The 14,362-nt window shown below is 49.0% G+C and overlaps 1 protein-coding gene and 1 long non-coding RNA gene across 2 annotated transcripts in view; both read right to left on the bottom strand.

Moving 5' to 3' along the window:
* Positions 1–1,255, bottom strand: part of TEX264 (testis expressed 264, ER-phagy receptor) — a 39,447-nt gene extending 38,192 nt beyond the window's left edge. The window contains exons 1-2 of the mRNA XM_053953561.1: positions 1,166–1,255; positions 134–201 (exon numbers count right to left, since the gene is read on the bottom strand). The gene's annotated coding sequence lies outside the window, so the exon portion shown is untranslated. The remainder of the gene's footprint in view (positions 1–133; positions 202–1,165) is intronic.
* A 6,854-nt stretch (positions 1,256–8,109) lies between these two features.
* Positions 8,110–14,313, bottom strand: LOC128794010 (uncharacterized). The gene is made up of 4 exons (XR_008432962.1): positions 14,110–14,313; positions 12,462–12,535; positions 8,416–9,625; positions 8,110–8,297 (listed from the first exon to the last, which is right to left on the bottom strand). It is a non-coding gene; the product is annotated as an uncharacterized LOC128794010 (long non-coding RNA).
* Positions 14,314–14,362: the final 49 nt, after the last annotated feature.

Below are 14,362 nucleotides of genomic sequence, written 5' to 3'. Positions count from 1 at the left end.
TGGTAGGAAGCGCAGGCGGCTCCGCTCTGCTTGAGCCCGGCAAGCAGATACACGGCAAAACCAAGCCCTGCTGAGCCCAAACTGGGGCCACGCTCCTGGGCCAGGCACCATCTCACACCATGACCCCACTCACCTGAAAAACCAGCTCAGCCCAGAAATGCTTCAAGACATCTGATCCACAGGAGTGCAGGATCTGTGGTGCTGCAGCAGGAAAAAATAAGTATCATTGCTTCCTCTCAAACTCACGGGACCAAAGGCAACACAGCTGTGGCAGTGCAGCTGATAGGCACCCGGTCACCTCCGACCTGCTCCCCAAAGGAGGGGTGTCCCGAGGAGAACCTCCTCCTGCACGACCATGCAGGCCAAGATTTCTTCCCAAAACTCTGCGGCTGAATGCACGGGCACCAAGAAACATGGAAATGGGAAATGGGAAATGGGAAAGGAACGGCGAAAGAGGACGATGTCCTGCCTCTGCTGGTGTGTCCCAGCCCGGCCGCCCCCGGGGACACCGGAGCCGCAGCCGGAGCTGCTCCCGGGTGCCCGGGCAGCAGAGAGCTCCCGGAGGGATACACCCGCTCCCGCAGCGCCTCGGCTCCTCCCTGTAACCAACACAGACCTGGCACTTCCAATCACGGCTCCGGTGATTCCCCCGAGCTGCCAGCCCCACGCCCAGCCCCAGGGCCCACGGCAGCCGACCCAGAGGAAAATAGGGTATTTTTGGCTGTTCTTCCCGGTTCCTGTGGCTCGTTCCCCGCCGGCACTGGCACGCACTGCCGGTTCCCCCCGGCTCTCCTCAGCGGCCGGGGATGTCAGCTCCCCTTTCCGCCCGGGATGTCGACCCTCCTGCTGCCCGTGCCCGGCGGAGGGTGGGGGTCTGCCCCGAGCGGCCCCGCAGTCCGGCCTGCCTGCCGGGAGCCGCAGCCCTGGGCCCGCCTGCCCGCGGGCAGCGCCCTTCGCACCGGCACCGGTGCAGCCCCCGCCACGGGCGTGCCCACCGCCAGAGCGCTGCGGGACCCGGCCGGCGCCCTCCGGCTCCAAGCAGGCCGCAGCCTGTGGGGACCGGACCGGATCGGCGCGGCGCTGCCTGCCGGGCCCCGCGGATCCCCGCAGAGCCGCCCCCGCCGCGGTGCCGGGCGGGGTCCCCGGGCACCCCCCGCGCTCTCACCGGGGCTCCCGGCGCGGCCGGCCCGGAGCGATCCCGGCGCCGCCCCGCCCCGCCGCCAGGGGGCGGCTGCGCGCGGGGCCTGGGGGCGGGGCCGGCGGGATGGGCGAGGCGCGGGGCCGCGGTACCGGAGTGCGGGGGGCGGGGCTGCCTCAGTGGGCGGGGCTCGGGCGGGGCAGCCCGCGGGTTTGCGCGTCCCTGCGGGGGGGGCGGCACGGAGTGCGCCCTCTGGCGGACGGGCGGCGGCACGGCCCGGCCTGTGGCGGGGCACGGTTCGAGTCCCCCACCGGGGCTCCACACAGCTCCCGGCTGCTCCCCGACCCTTCCCAGCGCCTCCCCGGTTGCCCAGCCCTGCAGCCCGGGAGCTCCTCCCTGCGCCGATGTGGATGCAGGGCTCCCAGAGCCCTGCAGCACGGCGGGGGCTCTCTCCTCTCCCTTCCGAGCCCATGGGCCCCCCAGGGCACTGCTGAACGCCAAACAACGCCGTGTCCTACAGCCTGCTGGGGCTGCGGCATCCCGGCGCACGTCCCTGCTGGCTGAGCCGAGCCTCAGGCTCCCCGGCGGCCGGAGCCTCCGGTGAATGGGCCCCTTCTTCCCTCGGGCGCTGGACAAGCGGGTGCCACCCTGCAGCAGCCGAGCGTCACGGCCCTGACCACACGGCCTGGCCTGGCCGGTCGGGGCAGTGGGCAGAGCTGCTCCGCAGCACCCCAGCCCTTCCCAACAAACCCAGAGAGGGTTTTTAACAGCTGCTCGCAGGTTCCATCGCTGGGGCTGTTGCAACCTGGCAGAAACACCTTGGCTTCTACCCGTGCTTGGGCTTTCCCACTGCCCAGCTGAAAGGAAAATCAGCCAGACATCTCAGACAGCACTGCCCAACAAGGGGAACACCATGAGGGCTAACCTTCACACCTCTCTGAACTTTCTTCAGCCTCTTCAAGTCTCTTAGCAGGGAAAGTTTGCTCTACCTTGGTCCATGAGCCACCTCAGACACAGCAACAAGGAGCAGTGGCCTTTGCTGCGGCCTCTCCTGCTGTGGTTTCACATCCATTTCCCTACATCCCACCCCCCTTCACTGTTGGTTCTTTTTTGTTTTGTTTGCAGAGGGATCCCAGCCACTGCTTTTCACCAATGTGCTCATTTATGAACAGCAGTGTGAAATACTGCAGTACTTCAATTCTTGTCTTTCTTCAGCAGCTTCCTTGTGAGGATCTCAAGGCTTTCCATAAACTGAAATTAGTTAAACCTCAGAGGCCGTCCTTGTATTTGGCATTATAACTCTTTTGCAGCTGGAAGAAAATATTCCAGCTTGGTTACGTGTCTTGCCTGGAGCCATGCAGTGAATCACTGGCAAGAAGAGGAACAGAACTCAATAGCCCTGTAGCTGCCAGCTCTGGCCATCAGACACCACTCCTTCCTCCAGCCTTAAAGTTCTTGAAATCTGCACACATTTAGTACATAACGGAAACGTTTCTCCATTACAACAGCAAACACTAAAATTTGGGTCTCATTTAACAGCTTCATGCCTTCACTCTGAACCAGTACATTGGGGAGAGGTGAGGCAGGTAAAATGTGCTCTCCAGCAGGGCCCTGTGTGTCAGGGTATGGCAGGCACTTGGTTTCAGCAGATTTGTTTGGGCCCTGGGCCCCTCACATGTCTAACAGGGGATGCAGATCCACCCATTCTCGTTTGAATCTAAGTGGCAGTCAGAAGTGGAGGTGGGTTGTGAGCAGATGTGGGTGAGCTGCCCCACCTCTCAACCTCCAGCCAACATTTCTCCATCTACTGTAGCCTCTCTATGGAGGGACTCCAGCTTCATCCCAGCATTAGCAGGCAGAAATGATGCTCAAGAGGGCATCAAGGGACCTCATCCCACTCCTGCAATACTCCACATTGCGTCAGCAGGGTACCTGTGCTGGGATATTCAGATTAGCCTTGGCCCAGTCCTTGGCTTTCCAGTTCTGCTCACACCTCCTGGCCCCTCCATCCTCTGCTCCAGGACAAGATAATTCGTTGTCCTTCCTCTCTCAGTTGACTTCACCTGCTGGACAAAGTGAGCTGACCTTTGCAAAGGTCACTACAGGTGCGCAGTAAGCAAATAAATGTGATAAGGATACTGATCACCTTGGGAACATGGCAAAACACAAATGGCTCTGACTAACTCTGCATGGAAATACACTCCCTAGAGGGGCAGGCAAGAGGCCAGAACAGATCACACAGCCCTGAGGAATTTCCATCAGCACAGACACAGACAGGCTCCACTCCCAAGTTCTTCCTGGAGGCCCATAACAGCAACTCTGCGTTACTGTTCATGAACCAAGACTGGCACTTTGTTCCCTGCAACCATAGCAGACCATCAGTTGTGAGAAAAACTGGAAGGAAGGCAGCACAGGCACATGGAAATGCTCACCTGGTAGGTCCTCTCCAGAGGAAAGACACTGTAGAGGGCAAGGACTGTGCTGGCAGAGGGCAGGACGGGGCTGTGTGGACAGAGTGAGGGCACAAAGGGCTCTTTGGGTGCTGCTTGGTCCAGTGAGCCAGGACCAGGGCGTGGCTCATTTAAGTCAGTAAGGTTTTGGCCACTGGCCTCTCTAAACACAGGATTAGTGGTGCTGGAAACAGGAAGCTCCCTGGGAATCATTCACAAAGGCTACACAAGACAGGACAGGTTTACCCCTCTGCATAACGGATTCCACTTCTAAGCACCCAGTACTGACACAAAAACTTTTAATATTTGCCAGTGTGGAGCTTCTTGTACGAGCCATACATTTTCTAAAAGACAATTCATTTGTTGAAATGCAGCTGCTGTTAATGGGAAAACCTCAAGGTGAGACCAGGAAGGGCTCACATACAACCTGACATCCCACGAGGGCCAGGTCTGTGAAAGGCAAACAGCATGAAAAGCTCAGCAGCACTTTAGCCCTTGACCTTTTGGTGCCTCTGCTAACACAAAAGAGGAGATGCACTGAAGGATTGACTGTTGGTCCATTGGCTTGCCTTCAGATTTACATTCATTTCCCACTGCAGGACAGGAATGTTTCTTTCTCATGACAGGAATAAAAATTTCAGTGTTAGAGAGTAAAAAAGGGCACATACATCTTTTTAGACAAACTTAAAAGTGTTAAGAAATATGCAAATTATTCTTATGGTTAACTGTCTATTTAGGTCACAAATGCTAAACAGCAAACTATTTCCCCCCAGGATCTATTAGCAGAAATGGTCTCATAATTAAATGCAGTTTTTAAGTTATGAAGGAACTTTTCAGACAGACACATAACCTTTCCTACCTCCTGCCTTTGGAAACCAGAAGGGTCAAGTTTAGATTCTCACCTTGTGTTCAGATCCCAGTCCTGATCCACACAAACCTGGGTGTTGTAAGATGCAGTGGCTAAAACAAAACTATCCACCAAACCAAACAGAATGGATGGCAGTGGCAGGAAAAACACTCAGTAATGCCATGACACAGAGTGGCAGGATAGGTAATTATGTCATGGGGAATTTCCATGGATACTACAAGCAAACTTCCATAAAATTATGGAAGAAAAACATCTGTAGGTTGTAGCCTATGAGCTCCTCTTTTTGCTATCAAAGCCCTAAACAACAGATTGGAATTCTGCACCTCTGATTATCATCCATTTAGCAAGACACTGAGGTGGTTTTTATTTAACAAATTGCAATGGAGCTTTCATCTCTTCCTTTAAGATGTCACATCACCTCTGGTAGCTACTGTGAATGACAAGGAGTCATTCAGACTCTTGTCCCCAAGGCCAGCAACTACATTTGTACATTGCTTTGATTTTCTGTGAATAAAAGATCACTTACAAGCCTGAAGAGATGCATTATTCATCTTTGAACTCCCCTGAAAATAATTTTAAGCTGTTTATAGCTCCAGTCACTTGGAACTTGACTCACGACCAAACAGGTCTGGCCCAATTCCTCCCGAGATGCCAGGCAGGGGCCAGTGCTCAGAAGGGTCTGTTCTTACATTGGTAGCAATGCTTCTCACAGACACCTGTGTTTGACCCTGAGGACTGTATCTCCCTTTGCCCATGCTGGGAATATTGCTACCTCCTACTCCAGTGTGTCACACACACACAAAGCATGGGGCTATCCACACCTTTTCCTGGTGAAAAATGTATTTTATAGAGGCATTTGCATTGAAATATTCTCTTGTTTCTCCTCCTGTGGCATGCCTTCAACTTGCATTGCCTTAGCAGCAACTGTGTACTTCCTTCTTTACCTTGAGGATTATCTTCCAATGGCTTTGAGATACAGAAGAATACACATTAACAAACTAGGCCAACCAGGCCCTTCCTTCCTCTTTTTTCTTAACCTCCTCTCTTGTACATGAAGTCTAAATTAAGTTTAGGGTGGTTTTCTTGCTGAAAACATGAGATAGTTTACCCAGAGTGTTTTTCCATTTTCCACCCAGACAGAACCAAGAAGGGAATCAGGAACACACCACACTTTGTCTCCCTGGGTTTGCAAACTGTGCTCACAAAAAGTGCTGGGTTTAATGTGGACTTGTCAACAAGCTCATTCTCTACAGCAAGTGACAATTTAGACTGTCTTCCAGAAATTTTTAATGAGGGATCCCCTAACAGGATTCAGGGATCTCAGCAGGATTTTAAGAGCCTTACACAATATCATTGTAACCAGAGGCTGGCACTCCACAAAGCAAAGCAGCCCAGTGGTGATGACACCAACAGAGCTTTCATGTCAAGGGTTCTCCTTTAGCTTTACAAGAATGACTGCAGAAGGAACAACAAGCAGGAACATTTGTTCCAACCTTAATTGCTAGCTTCAAAACCAGAAAATTAATTTCTTATAGCCATGTTGTACTCCTGTTTTTAATGCACATGTATAAATAGCGCTTTTTAAAACCTCTCTGGCAGCTCTCTAAAGAATTACATTGCGACAACAGCTCCAAATTTAAAGTCAAAAGACATATTTGGTATAAGATTTTCATCTCCTTTCTGGCAAAAAAAAAAACTGTCTTGCAAAAATACTTCATGAGACTCCTCCAACTACAGAACATCTCTGGAGAGCTGCTGTAAATCTGAGGAGGGAGAAGGCTTCCAAAAGGACTTTCAGAAACCCTGATTATTTATACTCTCATATTTCCCTTTCTTTTCCTACTACCTCATGTTGTGGTGGACATACCATTCATAATAAAAGCTATTAAACACAGGTGATTTCTGACATTATTCCACCTCAATGTCACCTCCTTTCTCTCCTCCAAGTGTCACAGCCATAGGCTCAACTTTTCATATTTTGATTTTTTTTGTTGTTTTGTTTTTGCAGGTAAATCAATTTCCCAAGATTTTAGAAGTTTACAAGGTGGTTTTGGTCCTGCTACCAGTCAAGGATCAGTCAGCCATGTCTGAGCAATCCTTACAGAATCACTTTGAAAGTGCAGGAGGGTCTCCTGCCTTGGGATATGGCCTTACTGAGTAAATTAAAAGGAGGTACTCAGCTATAGCAGTTAACTCAGAGCCATCCACCACACATCACACCCAGTTTGCTCCCCCTTTCCCGGTGCATTTCCCTTACATTTTCCTCTGTTTACTCCAGTACCAGCAAAGGTCCTATTTTTGTAAAGAAATACAACACTGTGAAGAGGCTGGGGAGGGCCAGTCACACAGATCCCACAGGAGCTTGTGCCAAAACTCAGAAGCCCAAAAAGCAAGTCTTTTTCCATTTACTTATGAAACCTCTGCTCCTTGTGTACAAAAGGGGAAGTTTTATGCCTGTGCAGTGTTTGCTCCTGTAACTTTTTCCTCTTGTCCAAAAAAAAAGAAAAAAAAAAAAAAAACAGCATGAAAAGACTTCATTAAGTCTGTCATTGAGAAAAGCAGTATTTTCCAGATAGATACAGCCCTTTCCTGGGTTACTGAGGTTAAAATATTGTTTAAAAAACCTCTCCATGAAATTGAGAGATTAAATCCCAAGTTTATGCCTTGGTTTTCCCCTGGGAGGTTTTTGTGCAACTCTATATTAGTCTGAGCTGTGTTACCTGGAACAAAGGCTCCTATCAGTCCAAGTGATCAATTTTAAACTCTGCTCAAATTGAAGAGTCTGTCAAGACTCTTTGTACAAACCTCACATTTCAGTATGAACAGTTTTAGAGGAAAATGTCCAGAAATTGTCATTCTGAGTTGCAAAAGCTTTGCATTCACTAATATTTCAGTGTGTCAGAGACAGTTCTCTGGCAAACTTGAGTGTTATTTTTCCTGGAATAAGTGATCAAGTGAGCTGATGTAAGCCAGTCTCTGCTGTACACAACACACAAGGTTTGCCATTAATCCAGACCAGATCAGAACATTAAGCCGATGCTGGTACATTAACTGGGGCAGGGGAAAGGCTGCTGGTTTCTAGCACCAGTTCCTGGGGGAAAGAAGAATTTGGGATTGGAGGACTGACTGGGGCTGGGAAGAGATTCCATTTCCTACAGCATTTGGTATTACCTCCACATTTAGCCTTGGCTAAGTAACAATCCATCTTTCTTGGGCACAAAGCAACCAAACCCAGAACCACAACAAAGAGAGTGTGTGCTCCTAAATCATCAGTTCAGGGTCTCACTACAATTTAAAATGGAGTCATCTGACAGGGATTATCTCTGTGGCTTGAGAAATAAAGGACAATACCCTGGGTGGGAAGACATGCTTTCAATCTTTGTCACCTAACTGCTGCCAGAGGACAAGCATGGTGGAAACCAGTCCCCAAACATGTAACACAGACAGCACATTTTCTCACTCCCCTTTTTCCAACGGCCAACAAATGAACATGTGTGACTCCCAGAAACTGGGGCTGAGCCACATTTCTGAAGGCAGAAAGGCTGCAGAAAGCCAGCTCCAGCATGAAGGAGAAAAATATCTTTGTGGCAAACTGAATTTAGTAACGTCACTGGGAGCTTCTGACTTAACCCTGTTCTGCCTAGCTGCACGCTCCAACCACCACCACTCCACATACCTGCCAAACCAGCCTCATTCAGCCCACTTGGAGCTCTGCCACCAGCTGCTGGACAGAAGATGACTGATGCAGTTGTAAAGCAACATCTAATGAAGAAATTCGTTTTATTTCAGGGCTGTAATTAAGCCATACCTCCCAACACTGCCACTGGCTGAGGCAGGAAGGCTGCCGATGGGTTATACCAGGAGAAACAGGAGATAGAATCAGGTTGTTATTCCACTTCAGACCGGTCCACGTTGGCCTGAGTCAACCTCAGACCAGTTTAACGTAGCTGTTTCCTTACCTGTTTCTGCTGCCTGGCAGGTCTCCCAGATAAAAGGGCTGCTTGCATTGCTGTGGCACAGAGGAGGGTGCTCTGGCTCTGGACGCTGGCAGGAAGGTGTTGCCCAGGCTTCTGGGGACTCTTGATAGAACAGAGAGGGACACTGCTACAGCAACAAAAACTGCAAGATCCCACTGCCAAATGTTCCACCTCCAAACAGCTTCTCAGGCCCACTGCTCCCACTGGCCTTGCAGACTCATGACTGTGGTTTTCATTGTACAGGGACACAAACACCCCATACATGCACTTAAAACAGAATATTTAAGCACTTCCAAATTAGCTCTATCTCCTGCACATCAAGCTGAACATGTCCCTTCAGTGGGCTGCCCAGACAGCTCAGCCAGCTGCCAGGTGGGCACCTCTGCCCGCTGAAAAGCTCAATGCTGAGCTGACAGCTCCCTCCTCTGTCAGAAAGAAATAAAAGCGGCCTAAAAGTCTGTCCCTTGAAGTGTCCCTTGGAGCAGGTGACTTGAATTACCGAGGATATTATGCATTTTCTCCCATTTTTTTTGAATGCAGGCAGGCAAAGTCTCCAGAATAGCTTCTTGGTGGTACAGGACTCGCCAGCCAAACACAACCAGCGTCACTAAAACTTCAGCTCTCATCCTGCCCTGTTGCAGCTGATCAGGGGGAACTTTACACAGCAGCAGGGCACAGCCAGGATTTCCAGCTGTGTCAGCATGTGCCAGGTGTCCTGCTGTGGTCATTCTGTGCTTTGGCTTCTCCAGGATGCAGCAGGAGACAGTAGGAAGGCAGCAGAGCATGGGCAGTGTCCTGCTCAGGCAGGACTGCAGGCTCCTGTAGGCTGCTGGCAGGTCTGTCTGTACTTCCCACTCAGTTTCACACTGAGGGGGTACCCACTGGTCCTTTGCTTCTGACTGTGAGGAAAATATTTAATGGCAGGATGAATTCACATAGGAAAACTTAGCTGTTATCCCTGTTATTCCCTCTGCTAACAAGCCAGCCTAGGATTAAGTGTTGCACGTGCTGAATGTTTGTGCCCCACACTTAAGGCCAAGGTGTTTTTTGCTGATTCTTGAAAGAAAACTGGAAAAGGGAAGCATGGGCACTTCATAGAAAAAACAGTTTTGGCATAAAAAAATGTTGTAGAAATTTAATTATTTCAGGATCAAGTTGCATCCTTATGTTCTCTTCTGTTTACTCTTTGAAACTAAAAGGGAAAGGGGTTTTATTTCACTTTTATTTCTAGCACAATTTACTAGAGCTCTTCCAAGTATTTCTAAATTCAGAAAAGAGGAAGAAAACAAATGATCTCAAAGTGCACAGAAAGATTTGAATATTAAATGCCTTACGGTACAACTGAAATATTCTACTCCCTTTCTGTTCTATTGTTTTACAAAGCATTAATATTTGTCTAATAGAATTATTGCTGGATTCTACTAAACATCTCTGAATGCTTTTCTCTGTTCTGCTCCATTTACAAACTCAAAGTTCTGGAATTATTTTGAGTTTGAATATAAACTGAACTTCATTGGTCTTGTTTGCTGCCTGTTAGTCAAACTACATTTCTCTGATAGGGATTTTAATTTAATTAAGTTTCTCTGAACATACCACCAAGTAAACTTATCGCTATTTCACTCTCTTGCCACAGCAGAGCTACTGCTCACTTAAAGACAGCAAAATGCCATGTACAAGCTTAAAAGCAAAGGTGCCTTGTTGGTGGTGAAATAAACTAAATAATTCAGCTTTCAACTGAGACACAACCTGACAGAATTGTGTAGAAAAATAAATTACTTGCAACAGATGATAATGGAATGTAGGAAAGCTTTTCAGAACTGCAGGAGGAGCTTGTGCCCTATTTGTGGAACACAGGAAGGTGGGTCACACTAGGATTAAGGGATGAGCTTGTGCAAGTCACTGCAGTCTGGAGCTGTTGTGCCCAAGAGCCAGCCAGGGTCTCCAAGAGGTGCAGCCTCCTGGATACATATTCCCAGGTACAGATGCAGGATAAACTTTCAGTTCAGGCAGCAAATCACCTTCACATGAGGAGACCAGGAGGAACCCACACTTGGACAGGGAGCACAGACCACAGAGTGTTCTGATGGCTTTGCTGCAGGATTTTAAAGTGTGCTTGCTGCACCCATGAAGGCAGAGGATAGGCTTGGAGACACACAGTTCTTGGAAGGCCAGGTTCCTCTGAGCCTCAAGGCCTTCCAACCAGGATTCTCCCAGCAGGAACACAGAGCTGCTTTCTCCTGCTGCAGTAGTCCTGCAACAGGGAAGCCTAACCAATGCCACCTTGGAGATGCCTGTGCCAGACACTTCGGCACCACTGATTTGGGGCTCGTAGGTGTCCTTTCTCCAACCACTGCTAGAGGCCAGCAAATTTTTGGAGCTTCTGCTCCCACTCAGCACATTAAAGGCTTTGGATTTCCCGATCTGTGTGAACGGGCAGGTCTCTCTTCTGTGAAAATCCTGTCCAGAGCAAAGGAATTCCCCCTTCTTCAGGGCTGCCATGACAGCAACACATCAAAGCACCCATGGGCCCAGCTGCAAACTACCACCCATGGACAAACACAAGTGAGCTAATTGCTACAGCAAGAGGGAATGAGGAGGCTAAAGGACTAGCTTTTAAGGTGGCCACTTCCTTTAGGACTTCAGACAGGTGAGTTGCCCTTCAGGATTCTTTATCTGTGAGGCAGATCAAAAACTAAATTCATTAAGGCCTGCACTTGGCCTAAATGTGGTGTAGACTATGCAAAGAAGACTGATGTCCTACATGGAAGAAATAGATCTCCTTTTGGTTTGGACTCTGCTGGTTTGACTTTTTTTTTATTGGCACCATTGGGAGAGTTCCCATTTGCTTAATTAGGCCACATATGAGGAAACAGGAAAGGCACTTGGCATATTTGGCTTGACCTGCTAATTTTCATTGTTTATTAATCTGAGCCACCTGGGTTCAGATAAAAGTTCTTGACATTAGGAGCTGGATACCCAAATCAGCTGGGAAGGATAAGTTGTTGGGGATTTTTGGGTTGGTTTTGTTTTTTCTACAGCAGACACAAACCCACGTTTTTATTGCGGTAGACAGATGCTTTACACTGCTCAGTTTATAGCCCTAGAACAAAGACAACATTGACATACCATCGTGTTTGGTTGGCAAGCACTTCTAGATACTACTCCCAGTTTCTGACAAGACTTTTAAAAGCAAATTATAATGCAATTAACTAATGGGTAAGTTATGGAAGCACTTTTAGTAAATCATGTCAATGCTGGGGTTTTTGAAGGAAGCTCTCAGTTTCCTGGCACAGAAACTGCATTTATTCTTCAGTCCAGTGTACAGCTTGACCAAAAATATAACCCATGGTATATTCCCTAAGGGAAAAAGAACTTATCAGCTACTGCTTCCTATTATTTCTTCTCAGTTTTTTTTTTTTTTTCTGATAGCTGTAAACACAATCACACTTGAAAGACAGACTTAAGTAGAACTGATTGTAAGAGGTATCTCTGCAGTAAAAATATCTGCAAAAGATATTAAGGGGTGCTTTAGATGTTCATGGCAGTAAATAAACCATTTTTCCCCTGTATGGGCCCTTACCTTGGCAAAAAAATTAATTGAAGGGAGGAGAAGAAATGGAGGGGCTTTTGTTTATGACCAAACTAATAGTTTCAAAATACATTGCTTTAACTCATAAACAAAGTCCCCAAATGTAGTGTGAGAAGAGCTGCACTTCTGCAGCAGTTTCTCACCCTTGACACAAAAAACTTACTGGGGTCCTGGCCATCATGAAAGTCAGGATGAAGACTGTTTTGAATAGCACACACAAGACAAGAGAAGGTGGCAAGTTCACACTACAGACACCTTAAGAACCACTGTGTGGTTTACAGAGAGACTTAGACTGAGGATCCTCATTGCTGGCAGTAGAGCTTGTTGGCTACCTTGATTAAAATCAGTTTTGAATCCATTACAAGCTACCTATTCAGCAAATTGGGAAAAGTCAGCTCCTGAAGTACTTTGATTAACATCATGCCCAAACAGTACTCACCTGAGAGAGCAGGACCTGGGGCCACAGACCCATCCAAATTCAATGAGTGCTCTCCCTTGGGCAAGGAGCTACTGCTAGGAAAAGGAACCACACACACTGTGATCAAAACATCTGACAGTGTTTTGTAAACAAAGGCCAAATTTCCCAATGGATTGTAAAAAAAAAAAAAAAGTAGGCCACAAGGATCTCCACCAAACAGTAATAAAAATCAATTATGAAAAGAACCTATGGCCTAGAAATAACTGATTTCTGGTTCAAGCCCCACCAAGCCAGTGTTCAAATCACAGGTAATTTCCCTATAGACTTCAGGCAAATGAACTTCTGTCTCAGCATCAGAGATGAAGGTGTACTGGTCAACCACAGAATAAACCATCTTGGGCCTCTGACTGTGCACACTGTCAGTCATCTGTCAATAACTGGTACCAAGCTGTAAAAACCATTTACCATGTTGAATCAAATGTCTGCTTGGTAAGAAAAAGTCACCTTCCTTGCAATGCTTTACAGAACAAGCCAGTCCCAGGGACCTGCTTTACTGAGAGGAGCTAAGCACCACCTGTCCTCTAGTAGTCCATAAAAAGGTCAGGCTGAAGTTAGCTGGTAATGCAAATGCTGTCAAATGAGGGAATGGGGACAAACATTTCAGATCTTGCATCAGAAGCAGCACAACACCAGTTTCTCTTACAGTGCCCAGGTTAAACAGACCATTCCCAAGTGCCAGCTGAAGGCTGCTGAGCCTGCTCACAAGGGAGCCCTGAGAGACAGCAGAGGCTGTTTGTCATCAACCCTCTCCATGCACACATTCCCTTTGCAGGGATGCCCTCACCCTGGGTCCCCTGAGGCCAGTTCCTCGTGTTGAACCTTCTCAGGTGGGCAAGGAAGGAAACAATGAAGAAGTACCCTTCCTCCAGTGCATCAGCCACACGGCTCTGCACCCTGGGATGAGGGCAATCCTTGCCATTGAGCTCACCACAGATATACTCAGGAAATGCTGTAAGTGAGTCCAACCCTTCCAGCCCCTGCCTTGTGCTGCCTGTGAGCCCCTCAGCTTTCTCCAGCCCCAACAGCACAGCTCAATGCCTGCTAGGAGCAGAGATCATCTGCTCCACTGGAATAAATAGGCTCATAGACAAACAGGGTACTTTGATACCACTGCCCCCACCCACCTTTAACCAAATCAATTAGGCTGTAAAAGACCTGAGGTCATCAAATCCTACCTACACCAAACTCCTGGATGTCAGCCAGACCACAGCACCGAGTGCCACAGCCAGCCTTTCCTCAAACACCTCCAGGGACAGTGACCCCACATCTCCCTGAGCAGCCTGTTCCAATGTCTCATCACCTCAGCTGTGAAGAAATTCTTCCTGATGCCCAGCACAGTGCAGTTTAAGACTACATCCTCTCACCCCATCTCTAGTTCCCAGGCAGGGGAGACCAATTCCCACCTGGCTACAGCTTTCTGTCAGGACTTGTGCAGAGTGGCAAAGTCATCCCCGAGCCTCCTTTTCTCCAGGCTAAACACCCCCAGCTGCTCCTCACAGGACTTGTGCTCCAGAACCCCCATCAGCTTCACTGCCCTTCCCTGGACCCTTCTGATCCTTCCGAACTGAGGGGCCCAGAAGCACGCACGGGACCCGGGATGTGACTCTACCGAAGGAGGAGACGAACCACCCACAGGCAAGCTGGGCATGGAGAACCAGGCCCCCACTAGAGCCGCCTTTCCCGCAGTAGGTGCGGAGGGGCCGTGCACCAGCACGGATAGCTCCTCACGGGGTAGGCACCGAAAGGCCGCGAGGAGGCAGGCAGCTTCCCACAAGGCAGCTCACCCGGCCTCAGCCCCGGAGCCAAAGCCACATCCCACCCGCCGCTCCCCAACTGGCGCGGCGTAAATAGCACCGGCGTTT

This window comes from Vidua chalybeata, chromosome 12 (assembly GCF_026979565.1).
Source record: "Vidua chalybeata isolate OUT-0048 chromosome 12, bVidCha1 merged haplotype, whole genome shotgun sequence".
Lineage (NCBI taxonomy): Eukaryota > Metazoa > Chordata > Aves > Passeriformes > Viduidae > Vidua > Vidua chalybeata.
This window is presented reverse-complemented; position numbering and strand designations above follow the sequence as displayed.